Source organism: Aotus nancymaae, unplaced genomic scaffold, assembly GCF_030222135.1.
Source record: "Aotus nancymaae isolate 86718 unplaced genomic scaffold, 86718_ANA_hifiasm-v0.15.2.pri h1tg000008l, whole genome shotgun sequence".
Classification (NCBI taxonomy): domain Eukaryota; kingdom Metazoa; phylum Chordata; class Mammalia; order Primates; family Aotidae; genus Aotus; species Aotus nancymaae.
Window position 1 is genome coordinate 41,860,361 of NW_026988419.1, and position 15,911 is coordinate 41,876,271.

At 43.1% G+C, this 15,911-nt stretch overlaps 1 protein-coding gene across 5 annotated transcripts in view; it reads right to left on the bottom strand.

Annotated features, from left to right (window-relative positions):
• The window catches only part of MYO1B (myosin IB), a 185,816-nt gene extending 173,081 nt beyond the window's left edge, over nt 1-12,735 (bottom strand). For 4 of the 5 annotated variants that reach the window (XM_064373229.1, XM_064373227.1, XM_064373228.1 and 1 more), the window contains exon 1: nt 12,513-12,735. The gene's annotated coding sequence lies outside the window, so the exon portion shown is untranslated. Of the gene's footprint in view, nt 1-7,251; nt 7,274-12,512 lie in introns of those variants that run through there. The other variant, XM_064373224.1, reaches the window with a different exon arrangement.
• Nucleotides 12,736-15,911: the final 3,176 nt, after the last annotated feature.

A 15,911-nucleotide genomic window follows, 5' to 3' on the forward strand; every position in this document is an offset into this window, starting at 1 on the left:
ATAAAGTCTACAGTGGTATACAGTAATGTCCTAGGTGCTCACATTCATCCACCACTCACTGACTCTCCCAGAGAAACTTCTAGTCCTGCAAGCTCTATTCACGGTAAGTGCCCTAGATAGGTATAACATTTTTTATCTTTTATACCATATCTTTACTATTTCTTTTCTTTGTTTAGCTACACAAATACTTAACTATTATGTTACAACTGCCTACAATATTCAGTACAATAACACACTGTACAGGTTTGTAGGCCAGGAGCAATTGGCTATATTGTGTTGGCTGTACCTGTATACGTGTGTAGCAGGCTGTCTGTCCCATCTGAGTTGTATAAATCCACTTTGTGGTGTTTGCACAATGACAGAATTGCCTCACAACACACTTCACAGAATGCATACCCATCATTAAGCAATAAAGATATTGTTTCTAATTTTAAAAATCCCTATGATGTCTTCTTTTGAAAAACGAATGCTAAAGTCTAGGTATACACATTCTAGAAAACTAGTTTTTACTATAATTGTCCTAGACTTCCTTAAAGCAGAAAAAGAACTATCATAAATATTTATGATATGTTCAAATTAGGCATGTCATGGGAGATTAAAAAAAACAAAACTAAATTGTGGAATAAGGTACAAAAAGGCATTACCTTACTTCCGTTTATTTAAATGACCTCAACTAGATTTTAGACTCAACTATGCAGCATCAATTAATTAGCAATATTCCTCATGTAAACAGCTCTTCAGCTGATACCAGGTAGCATTATTGTAACCCACTACCTTCTTTCAAATTTATGTCGGGACTATTTTTAAGGTACTTATAAAACACCACTGCTAAGAATAAATTCCTGTAGATAAACACACTTTGCAGGAAAGTCCATTTCTCCACCTACAATTACATAAAAAGAACAGCATGAAAGAAAAGCTGGAAAGCTCACTGAACTTTTCAGTGATTAAAATCATGGACTTTTGAAGAAATTTGTCAGATTTGGCACAGTTTCTTTGTAAAAATGTATTTCAGTAATTTTCCAGAATTCTGTTATTTCAATTTGGAAAAGTTCAAAACTTCTGACACAGATCAAAATGGTAGCAACACAGATAACCCTATGCAAAATAGGCGAAGAGGAAAAATTTAACTTCAACATCCCCTCAATCTTCCGTTCCTTGCAGCCACCCAATCTTCCAAGATTCCTGGTGCTTTTAGGAGGCCACAGACCCCCAGAGCTCGTTAATTTGTCAGCAAATAAGTTAACTAATCAATTAATTCTAGGTGTAAGTAAGTAAAGGCAACTTCATTTAGATTTTTGAGAGTGAAAAGTTACATTTATCTATTTACAATAAAAATAAAATTGATGCTTTATCTTGAATGGAATAAATGGGTGCCTCATTTCTGCATGACAGCAAGTAAAGCAGATGGATCAAAAGGAGAGATTTTCAAGGGGAAGGCGGAGGAAGAGGGGACCAAATGAGAGAGTGACAGATGGCAAGAGGCCCACTAAGGGGGCACAGGAAGAAATAAAAAAGGAAAATAATGACAGAAAAAAAAAACCATTCACAGATAAAGGGGATTCACAAGGAATAGCCCCATCTTCTAACTTTTAGGGATACTTCTGCTAAAGGCTTTTAAATATCGTTACTTAATTTCTGCAACTATAAGCATAAATGGGGGTACTTCATCTGTGAAGGCCACCACAGCAGGCCCATCCCGGCTTCTCACTCTCTCCTGTCCCTTTTAGGCAAACCACTTGGATACTGGCAACTTGACTTTTCTTTCTTCAAATGATTTTATTATATTATTAGTACAGAGGTAACATAACCAGATTATAGAAGATTTAGAAAACAGAGAGTTAAAAGTAAAAGTCACCCCAATCTACTACCCTAATGCAATCACCATTAACATTTTTATTTCTTTTTTTGCCATCTTTCTCTCTATATTTTCCAAAGGAGTCCCCCATATGAAATCCTAAATCATGTGCATTGCTACAATTCAAGCAGATTTAAATATCTGGTGAGGGGGAGGAGGAACCCCAGGAACACATTTGCAGGAAAGACTGAATAGTAGTAACTAACATCTACCCCAAGTGGTTGCTCTGGGTCTAACACTGTTCCAGAGACTGCACATGTTATTAATTCATTTAATCCTTACTATACCCCAAAGAAGACAGCTCTGCAAAATTACCTACATTTTGCAGATGAGAAAAATGAGGCAGACACAGATTAAACCATAAGCCCAAGGTCACAGGGCTACTAAGCAGAAGAATCAAGTCTCAAAAACCAGTATTGTCTCCAGAAGCCAGCCCACAACCACTGCACCACACAGCTTTTCTCAACATGAGCTCAGCTTACCCCAGAGCAACACCTCAATGACCAAACAGAGCACGGATTCTAGGTGGAATGAGGTGTGTGTAACTCAGCTTGGATCCCACCCCGCTATCATGCCTGAGCCCTCCGTGTGTGTTTAAAAGATGGTGGAGGGAGAGCGGAGAAGGCTGAGACACTAGAAAAAACACAGAAGGCCCTGCTCACCACCCCTCGCAGGAAGAACAGAGCAGTCTTCTTCTGACCTGACCTGACCTTGAAGCAAGGACCCAGTCTATTAGCGAAGAGCTCAGGAGGAAGTTCTGACCAGGACAATGTCCAGCAGCCGCCAGGACCCAATGGCAGCAGCACTGGCAGTATTCAAAATGCAGAGGGGGTTGGGGCATAGGCAGTGCCTCATTCAAGCCTCATCATGGAGGCAGCTCTTTGAATTCAAGCAGCTTCATTTCACATGAGGAGGATATACTGACCAAAAATAAATATCTTCACTTTGTCATAATAGTGTGTAAAACACTGTTTAATACCACTATTATGATAATTACTAAGAATTTTTAATAACTTAATTTAAGTCATCAGTCACTAAAATTCCCATCCTTGTATCATTCAAAGTAGAGTTTCACCCTGGGGCTTCTGAGTTTTTTTTTATTGCCTAGAAAGTTCTTCCATCCTCCTCATCCTCTAACACCAAATCATCCTTCAGGTAGCTGTGTGAATGTTTATTTCCTCAGACAGGCTCTCCCTGTACCCCAACCTAAATTCCCCTCTCTCTGCCTTTCTGTTTCTCACAACCCCCTGTCGTTTTCCTTCATAGTATCTATGCCAATGCGTGAATATGTATTTATCTGTGTCCATTGCCACAATGTCTCTTACCTTTCATATTCATGAGAGCAGAAACCACATCTGTTTTGTTCAACATTAAAGACTCAGTACAGGATGGGTGTGGTGGCTCTACCTATAATCCTATAATCCTAACACTTCAGGAGGCTGAGGAGGGAGGATCACTGGAGGCCAGGAGTTTGAGACCAGCCTGGGCAACATAGCAAGACCCTGTCTCCACAAAATAAAAATTAGTGGGATGTGGAGATGCCACCTGTAGTCCTAGCTCCTTGGGAGGTGGAGGCAAAAGGATCACTTGTGCCCAGGAGTTTAATCCTGCAGTGAGCTAGATTGCACCACTGTACTCCAGCCTGAGCAACAAAGCAAGACCCTGTCTCTCAAATAAAAACAGAGTACCTAGTACAGTGCCTGAAACATACTAGGCACCTAAACATTTGATGAGTTAATAAATGAATGCATTAAATAACTAGAAGTCACCCCTTCCTTACTTCTAAAAGTATTACATATAGTTTTTAAATTAGGCCAGGTGCAGTGGCTCACACCTGTAATCCCAGCACTTGGGAGACCAAAACAGGAGAATTGATTGAGTCCAGTAGCCTGGAACCAATGAGACATTATCTCTACAAAAAATTTAAAAATTAGTTGGACATGGAGGCACACACCTATAGTCATAGTCCCAGTTACTTGGGAGGCTGAGGTAGGAGGCTCATTTGAGTCCAGGAGTTTGAGGCAGCACTGAGCTATGATCATGGCACTGCATTCCAGCCTGTGCAACAGAGCCAGACCCTGTCTCTAAAAAGAAAAATAACTAAAGTGAATTATGACATTTTCAATAAAGGCTAAGTTACTTTGTGCTCTATTAGAAAAGCCACCCAACTGCAGGCTCCCATAGCAAACACAGGTTTAGATGTGAACTTGATCAATCGAACTATTTGTTTAAAAACAAATACAAAATCCATCTCTTTCTTGTATACCAGCAACACTAACCAGAAATGTACTAAATAATTCATTCATATTGACCACAGAAAGCATGAAGCACCTTGGCACAAATCTAACAAAAGGTAGGTATGAAAGAGTTTTGCACATAAAATGATAAAATTTCATTGAAGGACATAAAAGACCTATTAAAGAGGTTTATGAGGTTTGTGGATGGGAAGCTGTAAAACCATAAGATTTCAATTCTCCTTGAATTTCTATTTAAATGCAACACAATTCCAATAACACAAAATTAAAGAAAAAAGCCCCACAAGTGACAAGCTTGTTGAACATATGTGCAAGCTAACCTGTGGGGGGAAACAGAAGAGAACGGGATGTGCATGTGATGCGTCCAGTGATGCAAATATGGAAAATGGAAGTTTGTGGGAATTCCAATAATTTAACTATATGAGTGTGTAAGGTTACTTTCAACATTTCGTTGTGATTTAAGTATTTTCTCTTTTAAGTTGTGAAACACTGTTGTAAGTTCAGAAGAACAAGGGCATCCTGAGTCTGGGAAAATTAATGGAGAAGATGGGCACAAAGCTGGGCAAAGAAAGATGTGCCAATGTGATAGGGGAGAGGGGCTTTCGGGATGAAGGAATGATCCAGAACAACAAGGTAAAAGCTCAAGATGTACGGCTCACAAGGAATCCACATTCACACAGGAAGCCAGGGAGTGACGGAACCTAAAAAGGTACAATGAAGTGACTATGGCAGTGTAATCTACAAAATGATCCCCTGAAACATGGTACAATGGTGAAAGAAGCTGGGACATGTGAATACTGTATCTTTCTCTTGAGAATTCACAGTACACAGTCACAAATGAAGGCCATGAGAAGTTTTTCTCCAAAGAAACTTATTTAAAACACTGTTAAACCAACTCTTCTAACATGTACCTGGCCAAGGAACCCTTTTTACAGGAACATCTACCAACTTTATGGGTGGGATTTTTTTTTTCCAGCTTACTAATTTTTTATGGAACAACCCACTTTGGGTAACACTATACTCTAGTAACTCAGCCTTTTAAAGGTCTGAACCAGAATGAGGGCTTGAGGATTCGCAAAGAAAGGGCAAAGATAGGGGGAACAATAAATCAGACATAGTGACTGACAGGAAAAATGTGAGGGTCATAGAAAATGGGGAAGTAGGCGATGCTCTAGAATCCAAAGTCAAGATGGTGATGAAAAGGCTATTAGCACAAACAGTGAAGTCCACAGGGAACCATCTATTAGGTAAGAGGTAATAAATTTGGATTTAGAGAGGTTTGGAGAGACAGATATCCCCCTAGAAAGAAAATAAGCAAGAGGTTAAGACTTGGGGTCAGTTTCTCAAATCTGTCCCTATTAACTTTAGGAGTTGAGCAGGTCTCAAGTACAAATGAAGAGGTTACAATGGAGACCTTCAAGATCTTTTTCAATAACAACATTCTGCCATTCCAAAAACTGAAAATTTGAAATAAAAATACCAACATAATCAAGTTCTACCTTTAAAGAAAAGTGTGAAATGTGTCAATGTAGGATAAAAGTAAACAATTCAAGATGAATTTCAGTACGTGGATGAGAGGTTTTTAAGAGACCATGAAATTACATATACTGAGGAGACATCTACAAACCTTTATGAAGCTGGCATCAAGAAGTCTAACTCTACTTTCCTCCCCGAATGTCACAGAATACCTGCAGAATACTAGGGCAGATAAGCCTTGAACCTGACCAGTGTGGCAGTTCATATATTTTTATGAATGGCTCTCAGCACTTTGAAACTTTCCGGCAAGTGAGAACTTTTTCCTAGATAGCTCACTGCATCAGGAGTAGCTCAAAACTGTGATCTACCTATTAGGATTGTAAGCAGATTATATGAGGACCACAAAAATAACAAGCCATGCAAATTGGCATAGGCCCAATGTCTATGAAAATTAAGTTTTTCCCAAAAGCATATAGACTGTGGGTCTAAAATGAATGAAACAGTGACCAATCACTCTGAAGCACTTATAAGGGGAAAAAATGATCAGCTAAGAAGCTAGTATATTTGCAATCTAAACATCACAAACAGCATTTCAGGATTTAATACAGAATTCAAAGAGAAGCAGCAATATGGAGGAGAGAGAAGGTGTACACTGGAAAATGTAAGTGATTGTAAGCAATCTTGCGATCAAGGTTCTTTGTGTATTTTTGTGGAGCTTTGTTGTTGTGGTTGCAGTGTAAAAATGCCTTCATGTAACTCGTGAAGATTAAGTAGGCAAATGATGTGTATACATACTACAATGCCAGTAACGAATAATCTGTTCCACTGTTCTTTCAATTCAATTTTCTAAAAAATCTCTAAAGATATGGCATTCTTTTTTTAAAAAACCTGTAATGTACAATTCTGAACTACATTACTACATTTTCATTTTAACACAGCAAAATTAAGCCATCTGTGCAATCTTAAAGCATCTTGAGTCCAGGAAGAATTGGACTGAAAGTCCCCGGAAGGCAGAGATTTGGTTTCCTCTTAATGTTCTCTAAGTTATCAAGGAAAGACAGGCACCTTGCATTTTCAGAAACTTACCAGTTGCTTATCTGATAAGCAAAAGAAGAACGTCAATTTTTGCTTTTCTGCTATTTCTAAATCTGCCTGTCTTGAAAGAGTACAAATTCCACACCAACTCTCTTCCTGAAGTCCAGCTCTGCTCTGCAGTGGCACCCACACCGCGGCATTCTCACACATCAAAGATCCTGAGCTCCAAGACTGGATGCCTGCTTGCAGGCAGACTGGAGACCAGAGATCAGAAAAACTCCTGAAACTCCCAGATGACAATCGATTCCTGAAGATAAAGACATGGCCAGTGGGGGCTAAGAAAAGGGACAGGCTACTCAGTCTCTCACGGGCAGGCTGAATCTTGTCTCCCTCAGTTGGGGAAGGAAAATGACGCAGGACTGGGAAGCCAGAACACCCAGAAAAGGACAAACTGAAAAGCAGTTCAACCATTCTCCTAGCTCTGGACCAGCCAAGGACACCCTCAGGAACCCCGACTCCAGGTGACAAAGGAAACAAGCCAGGAAGGAGACAGACAGTGGGGTGGGCTCTCCCTCTAACTCCTTAAAATGAACTCCTTAAAAGTAACCAAAGCATCAAAGTACTCACCCAAAGAATCAAAGTACTTGCCCAAAGCTTCACAGTACTCATTCAAAGCTTCACAGTACACTCTACCTGGTGGCATTTTGTTGTTCTGGAAAGCGAGAGGTCTTTGAGGCTTGATCTCTGGGCTAGTAAGTCAATTCCCTCATCTACAAATATCTCCACTAAACGATAGTAATGAGAAGGACATCAACCTACAGAAAGTACCCAGCATGAGGCCTAGCACAAAGCAAGCACCCAATGCTTAATAAACAGTAGCATGAATAATATCCCATAATGCAATATGAATGATTCATTCTTTGGAGACTTGGCATGTCTTGTCCACAAGAGCCTTTTAAAATGCAAATATGCCTGAAGTCTATTAACAGCCTGAGTGGGGGTGAACTGACAGTCATGTTGAACACGGGATGCTGGCAGGTACGCAAAAAAGAGAGTTGGCGGGGCTACCAAGGACCTGCCATGCACCAGGGAAGACACTGTTATTCAAACCTTCTCCCATAGAATGGTAGTTTATATATGATTTTTGGACCTCAGTCAGGGTTCTGAACCCAAACTCTTTCACATCACTGGAGGTTGGAGGAAATAAAACCTAAGTCAGAGAAGAAGCTGGCACCTGTGTTCAGTTTTCTTCCACTCTCTTGCTTCTGTTTGTTATCAGCTACTGTCTCAAAAGCAAGTGTTCGCCTGGCCTTAATCACCACAGCTGTAACAGCCATTTTCTTCATTTCACCAACATCCACTCTCGGGATGCATCCATCTGACCTGCTATGACATCTCTGAAGGCACAATGGATTTCCTTTCTTCCTTTTAAAATGTGTCTAATGCACTGCTTTGCATGACCTGTGTGCTTATTAAAATATGAAATGATGAAGAAGATGCTGAGAACGTCAAAGACCTACCAAATGCTGAGAAGCATCCTTCTTCCTCCTCTGCGCTGCTTATGGTAAGCTGGAAGCTGCTCACCTGTTGAAGCTTAGCAAACCATGTGTCTGCCTCCCCTACAGAGGCAAATGGCTAAAACATCCAGTGGAGGAGAATTTCACAGCCTGAGGAGCCTAAAGTTACTGTCACCTGTACCAAAGAACCTGAAGATCCCAAATGGTGTCCTAGCTTGAAATAAACAAGTAAAGGCAGAACTTCCAGTCTTCAAATTCTTATCTTAGAAACAAACAAAAACAATATTGACTTTTCCATTTGCCCAGGAGCATTCAGAGGAATCCACAAACCATCCATGACGCCAAGGGTTAAACTCCATTCTGCTCCTGTACTTGGTGTCAAGGTCTGGTACCTCCTGCCCAGTACCACTCTCCGTGTCCCCCTAAGGACAGATATCACTGCTATTCCCTTTTCATGCCGATGCCTAAACTAGTTCACTTCCCCTGTGGGGAAGGGATGAGCACAAAAATCATTCGGAATGTGTGTTCCCACAGAGCTCAGAAATCTGATGATCTCAGAGGATATTGTAAAGAAAGACCCTTGACACTTCCCTAAGGAAGAATGTCTTCTGTAAAAGGCTACTGCCAGGACAAAAAGCATGTGCTGGGAAAAATCTATGGCCTGCTGCTGCGAGTGTTTCCAATTCTGATGTCCCACTTCCTCTTTGTAAGCACATTCTTTCCCTCCTTATTTCTCTTCTAAAAAGACACTCTGGCATTGGGTCTCAGTTAAGAAGCAAAGTGCAGTGTTCTATTAAAGGCCATAAGATAAAAAGGGCTTAAAATGGATTTCAATAAACATAAAAACCTTGAATGCAATAGAAGATCTACTCTGTTCTATCATTTTTAAATGTTTGGAAGAAAGAACTTATTTTTAAATGTTGGCAGTCTAACTTTTTAAAAATAAAGTTTCACTCACTTACAGCTTATTCACACAGGCCACAACACACAGCTCTTTAGCAATACAGTTCTAAGAGTTGTAATGTCCTAACCAGGCCTTCCAAACTTATCTCAGTGGTTTTTGGAAGAATCATCTACAATAATAGATGTGAAAGTAATTCGACATCTGCAAAGGGCTAATAAACTACATAATCAAACTGTTGTTATTCATATTATTAAAAGATATCATGCCTTACAGTGGGTACCTAAAGGGTGTGGACTTACCATGAGTTCAAATCGCACTTCCACCATTTACTAGTTCCTTACATAAGTACAGACGGTCCCCAATTTAAAATGGTTCAACTTAGGATTTTTTGACTCTACACTGGTGCAAAAATGATAGGCATTCAGTGGAAATTGTACTTAGAATTTTGATGTTTTCTGGGGCTAGCCATATGCAGTACAATACTCTATGGCGATGCTGAGCAGTGACAGTGAGCCGCAGCTCCCCGTCAGCCACATGATCACAAGGATAAACCACCAATACCCTACAGTGCACTGTGTTGCCAGACGACTTTGCCCAACTGTAGGCTAATGCAAGTGTTTGCGGCACATTTAAGGTTTGGTAGATTAGGTGTATTAAATGCACATTCAACCTATGATATTTTCAACTTATGACGGGTTTATCAGGACATAACCACGTTGTAAATCTGGGAGCATCTGTACAGTGTAAGGGGCAAGTTACTTAACTCCTCCAGGCCTCAGCTTCCACTGAAAATGGAGATAACACCCACTTTATCAAGTTGTTGTGACGATGAATATAGCAATATATGTAAAACTCAGCATGTGACGAACACTTACTAAATGATAGCTATAATTATTGTTAGGCCAGTTAATTAAAATCCAAATATTCAGCGATTGAAAACAGTAGAAGAGAGGTAGAAGAGAAGACAATCTTACCCAAAGGAGGACAAATGCTAAAAACATGGGATGCTACATGCTGAAGATCCCTTCTTAGCCAAACACCACCCACCCACCTCACCCCCACTTCTTCCCCACTGATGTCAGACCTTCCTCCTTGCTTTGCATAACTGTGCCGCAATCAGGGAAAGTTAGTCTTTAACTCCAGGCTTGACAAAGTAATGATTCATCCTGTGAAGGGGGTGCAGCCTGTTGCCAGCGTTATCACACAATCGGGCATCCACAGCCAGAGACCAGAGACAAGAGACCAGCCAATTAGGACTCCTCTGTCTGTCCACATCTCCAGGAGCAGCAATGTTCATATGCTTTACATTTTGTCAATGTATAGAACAATGAGTACTTGAGAGGAACTCAATTGTGTTGTATTTTATAAAACAATTCATAGCATAAATGAAAAGTCCAAAATGGTAAGACAACAACAAAAAAAGTCTCCCTCCGTTAGCTGCCCTGGCACAGCGTTTTGCCAGGCAGTGTGTTAGTTCTAATGACAAACAGCTTGACGGTTGGACACCATCCCATTTCAACTTCACATCATAATGGCTCCTGAGGACAAGTCACAGTGCTTTTCAGCCTGGCCTGAAATTCTGACCACATCCCCAACGACAAAGGCAAACCCTCAGCAGTAGCTTATACAGCCCTTTTCCATTACCACGTAGTGGGCAGGAGACATTTTTTCCCCCACAGCAAGCTCCTAATTCGCCTTGTAAGGTTAAAAGGCTTTCAAACTTGGTTCATCTCAAAATCAATGGCCAAAGGGGTGGTTTAATGGTGGACCCTCAGCTGGTCAAAGAGGCAGCTCTGGGCCACTTCCCCACCCTGTCTGCAGCCAGACTACAACAACAGAATGTCTCCTAAATTACCGCCACAGTGATTCTAATCTTCAGTCCGACTTTGGGAATCCTTCCACCAGTGTCCCATAGGCACAAACCATGAATGCCTGGAAATGTCAGCCCCCTCCCAAAACGGTTTTGCTTGGAATACCCCATTCAGAAAACACACATCATTCAATCTCCCATAGCTCCCTCCTGAGGTCAGCCAATCCTTTTGGGATTCTCGATTCCAATCTAGGAAAGGGTCGCTTAACAAATGTCTGACATGCTACATTTAATTCCACCATCTCTAAAAAAAAAAAAAAAACCCTATTCACCATAATGGAGTGTTCTCTTTCTTATTCCAGATGATCCTCACACAGAGAGAGAAAGCACAGAACACTTGAATGCCAGGCCTCCTCAGTTCAAAACCCAACGCTGGTGTGTGTGGTGCGTTTTCTGGGACAGACTGTAAAAGGGTTTTTCAATTGTGTTTTGTAATCTGATTCACTTATTTATAGCAATGTCTAATTTTCTGATGGTTTCTCGCCTCAAACAGTCCTGGAAAAACTGTAATATACTAGAAAAAAAAATAATTTACGTCAAAATTGATTCTATAAAATTCGTCTCTTACTTATTCCAGACAATATCCACTAGCTACACACACAGACCCAGAGGCACACACATACATACAAATACCATAGTTCATAGCAAACTTTTTTCAAATCTAAAAAAAAAAAAAAGGCTTCTTCCACTGTAACTAACAAGATTTGCTTTGAGCAAACTAACATTGGGAGCGCCAGAAACTCAAGGAGCACACAACTTGTTGCAGCAATAAACGCGGGGCCGCAGCCTGAACAAAGCACTACAAATAAGCTCCAGAAATCCACAAGGCCCTTGAACAAAATGTTGTGTGTTTGTAATTACCTATCCAGCGCGCTCTCATCACCCTCTCCCAACCTTCTCCCCAACCCTCTTCCCGGCCCCAGCACACTTCGGGACTCCCGTCACTAATCTGGTTTCCATTCCAGCCCCGCCCCCTTCCCCTTCCCTCACTGGGACCGTGAATCAATCCCATCCCGGGCAGGAAACGAGACCCAGGGCAGCCCCCTCCGCTGCGGCGGAACAAAGGAGGCGAGCGCAGCTGCACGCGCAGGGAGGCCCACGGCGTCCCGGGCCCCTCCTCCCCCGCCGCCGCCTGGGCACACCGCACCTGAACCCCACTCCCCAGGACGCCCCATTGTTCTCCCTCCGCTTTCCTGCCCGGAGGAAGCCACACTGTCGTCTTTCCAGGAGCCAGGAAACAGCTGTGGGCCAGAGGGATGGAGGGGCTGTGGGTGAACACGAGGGGCCGCGACTCGACTCTGTCCACAGGTACGAGAGGCATGGGGCAAAGCAAAAGCAACTTAGTTTACAAGCCCTTCTTCCCTCCTGCCGCCCCCGAAGCCACTGCGGAGTCACGACCACCTCCGCGACCTCCAGCGTGCGCGGTTCCCGCAGCAGCACCGCCTTCCCCGAGAGAGCCGCAGAGCTCGCTGACCCGCGCCCACGAGGTACGACGGGGCCAGTGACCATGGGCACAAAGGCGCAGGGCGAGCGCCTCGGGGGCCGCGGCCGGACGCAGCGGGAAGGGCAGGGGCGAGAGGGAAAACGCTCGCGCTACCTCGCCGGGCGCTACCTCGCCGGGCGCCACTCCGCCTCGACGTCGTCCTCGCTCTCCGGCGGCGCTCCGGGACGCGGGCACAGCCCGGGGCTGCGGGGCTCCCGCCGCGGCTGCTTGGCTAAGGCTGTCCGGCGGCTGCCGGCCGACTGAGCGCCCCACACTCCGGCACTGCCTCCACGCGCCGCGGCTGGGACTCCCGTGCGAACCCGGCTGCGGAGTGCTCGGCGGCGGCTGGAGGCGCCCGGCCACTCCCCTCTCGCCCGCTGGCGGAGGGGCCGGCCGAGGGGCGGGGGCAGCGACCTTGCTGCCTGGGATTCGCCCCTCGGCGCGCGGGCCGGACCGGGAGCCACCGCCTCCTCCCAGCCGACTCACCTCCGGTCGCCCGGTGCCGGCTTCACAGCGCCCCCCGGTGAGCGCCGCGGCAGTCTCCGCGGCTGGCGGGTCTGCGGCCCGACCTTCCGCACCCGGGACGAGTCTGGATGGGACGAGGCTTAAGGGAAGGAGGGGCTACCGTCGCGGCCCCCACGGAACGCAGTCCTTTTTTGCTTCCAGGCTCACTGACGTAAAATGAGAAATACAACGTTTGACAACTCGAAGCCAGCCTGGGGGCACATTCCGGCAAAGAGTGGGAGTAAGTCTCGATTTTTCCTCCTCCCCAAGATGAAAATGTTTGGATGCCAAGAATATCAGAAAATGTTAATTTCACAGAAAAAAAAAAAATTATACTGAGTGATGTGGTGTGTCTTCGTTTACAAGGCTTTTAGTATCTATTACATTAATCTCACATTGTGGGAAATAGACACTGGCCAATTCTTTATGTTATAGATAAATGAAAGATAATTTAAAAGAAATTTCAAATACCGATACGTACTTGAATAGAGTGTATTCACTGGCGCTGAGTAATGATCAACGATGGGGTATATTCTACAGGCATGTAGGGGCATCTATAGATGAATCAGGACACCCCCCACCCACCCACCTTCTCACTCAGCCCGATTGCCTCATTAGAGAATTTAGAACAATCCTCTTGACCCAAGTCCTGGTTTCTTCATCCCCGCAAAGGGAAGGGTGCGCATTCAAACTTACTCACTGGGTGAGGTGAGGATTACTTGGCTGAGGCATTAAAAGCACTGTAGGCACAGTAATTATTACTCATGGTTCTAACTACTTTATCCTGTAATGAAATAAATTGCCATAAATGGGCCAGGTTTAAATGGACTGACCTATATCTGGAAACTGTCACTAAAATGAGGTGAACCAAAGAATTCAGACCATATATAGTAACTGTTCCCACAGGCATAAGAACCACAGGCGCTGGGATTCGTCAGATGCCACTCGTAGAGTCTGGAAAGGTGGGACCTTCACAGACTGTATCTGCTGGGAACTATCCCATCATTCCAACCTTGATGTCACCATCGGCTTCACTTCAGATGTACAGGTAGTATGATAATGGCCAAAGCTAACACATAAATTGGGTACCAAGGACCGTTCTTTGTTTAATCCTCACAAACACCTGCGAGGTAAGCTTCTCTCATTATCCTTGTTTTATAGACCAGCAAAGCCAAGGACAGAGAGGTCTTCAGCAAATACATGGCTATGATGGTGTGAAGACTACCATTAGAGAGTGGACATTAATTGCCCTCCTTTTGAATATGGGCTGGACTTAGTGACTTGATTGTAACAAATAGCAGATAGCAGATGTGATGCTATGTGACTTCTGAACATAGGTTATAAAAGGACACAAAGTTTTCATCTGGCTCTTTCTTGGGACACTCCCCTTGGAACCCAGCTGCCATATTGTGAGGAAGCTCAAGCCACAGGGAAGGCCATGTGTAGGTGTTTGGGCTGATGGTGCCAGCTGAGGACCCAGTCTACTCCCAGTACAACTTGCCAGGCACGTGAGTTGGTGAGCTTTTGAAAGCTCCCTCTCAAAAACTCCTCTCAACTCCTGCCACAGTCACTGACTGACCACGCTGCCCTAGAAACGTGAGTGAAACAATAGTTACAAAAGATTGTCATCAGGATGGTTGTTAGATAGCAGTATACACCTAGAACAGCGACAGAGCTGGAATTTGAACCCAGACAGTCTGACTTTACAGTCTTCACCACAAACTATCAAGCACACTACCTCAGACCTTGATAACCTATCATAATGTTAACTCTGGAGATCCCAGCCTTTACAACAGACAACATATGAACCTGCTACCTGGTGACATGTGTTAGACTCGTTTCTCCATTTTGCTTGTCTGATTTTAGGTTCCAAAGTGACTGCTTATGGCAGTTTGGCAGTTCACCAAACCTCTGACCTCTACTATCTAGTTCAGCTTTTCAAAAATAGCAGAAATGCAGATGACGGGTTCATAAATATAAGATGTAAACCAATTGAAGAGTGGGAGATTTCTATAAACTTTTTATCTTAGAAGGTGGCCAGGTTTTAGAAAAAGTAGGTTTGAGACAACTATGTGCTGAGTAGGTCTATTCAAAGAGATAGATGCTAAAAGGAAAGTTTTGAAACTCCTGACTCAAGAAAGAGATAGGACACAGTTATGTTGGAACAATTCTGCCTCTAGAAGGACCTAGCATAGTGGGGACAATTAAGACTTTCTCCCTGTTTTTAGCAAGTTCAAAAAAGAAAATAATAGAAACTGTAGAACTTATCCTAATGAACACTAAGAAACTGAAACAAGTTATTAACCAAAAATATTTATAGAGAAAAATCATGCTTCTCTTTTAAAAATACTATTTATCCAGTTTTCATAAATCTCAAAACCCAGACTTCTGAAGACATACCATGAGGTTTTAAAATACTTTTACCTTCCTGGCCATTCTTTTCAAAACCCAATCAATCAACAACTTTTGAAATTATAAAAGCAGATTAAAGTTGTTCTCACAATTGTCTAAAATAGATAATAGGCCGGGCACAGTGGCTCATGCCTGTAATCCCAGCACTTTGGGAGGCCAAGGCAGGCGGATCACAAGGTCAGGAGTTTGAGAGCAGCCTGGCCAATATGGTAAAACCTTATCTCTATTAAAAATACAAAAATTAGCCAGACATGGTGGTGCACTCCTGTAGTTCCAGCTACTCGGGAGGCTGAGGCCGAAGAATCACTTGAACCCGGGAGGTGGAGGTTGCAGTGAGCTGAGATCATGCCACTTCACTCCAGCCTGGACCACAGAGCGAGACTCCCTCTCAAAAAAAAAAAAAGATAAATCCATCAACTACAAAGACCTTTTGTATTTTCTCAGTCTATTTGAAGTAAACAGAAAGAAAAAGAAAGAAGTAGAAAACTTATTGATATTTAGGGTGAAAACATATATCATCAAATTACAAGAGTACAGTAGAAGAATACAAGTGTGCTTTGCCTCAATGAAAACATGCAACAATTTAAATTAAGTGAA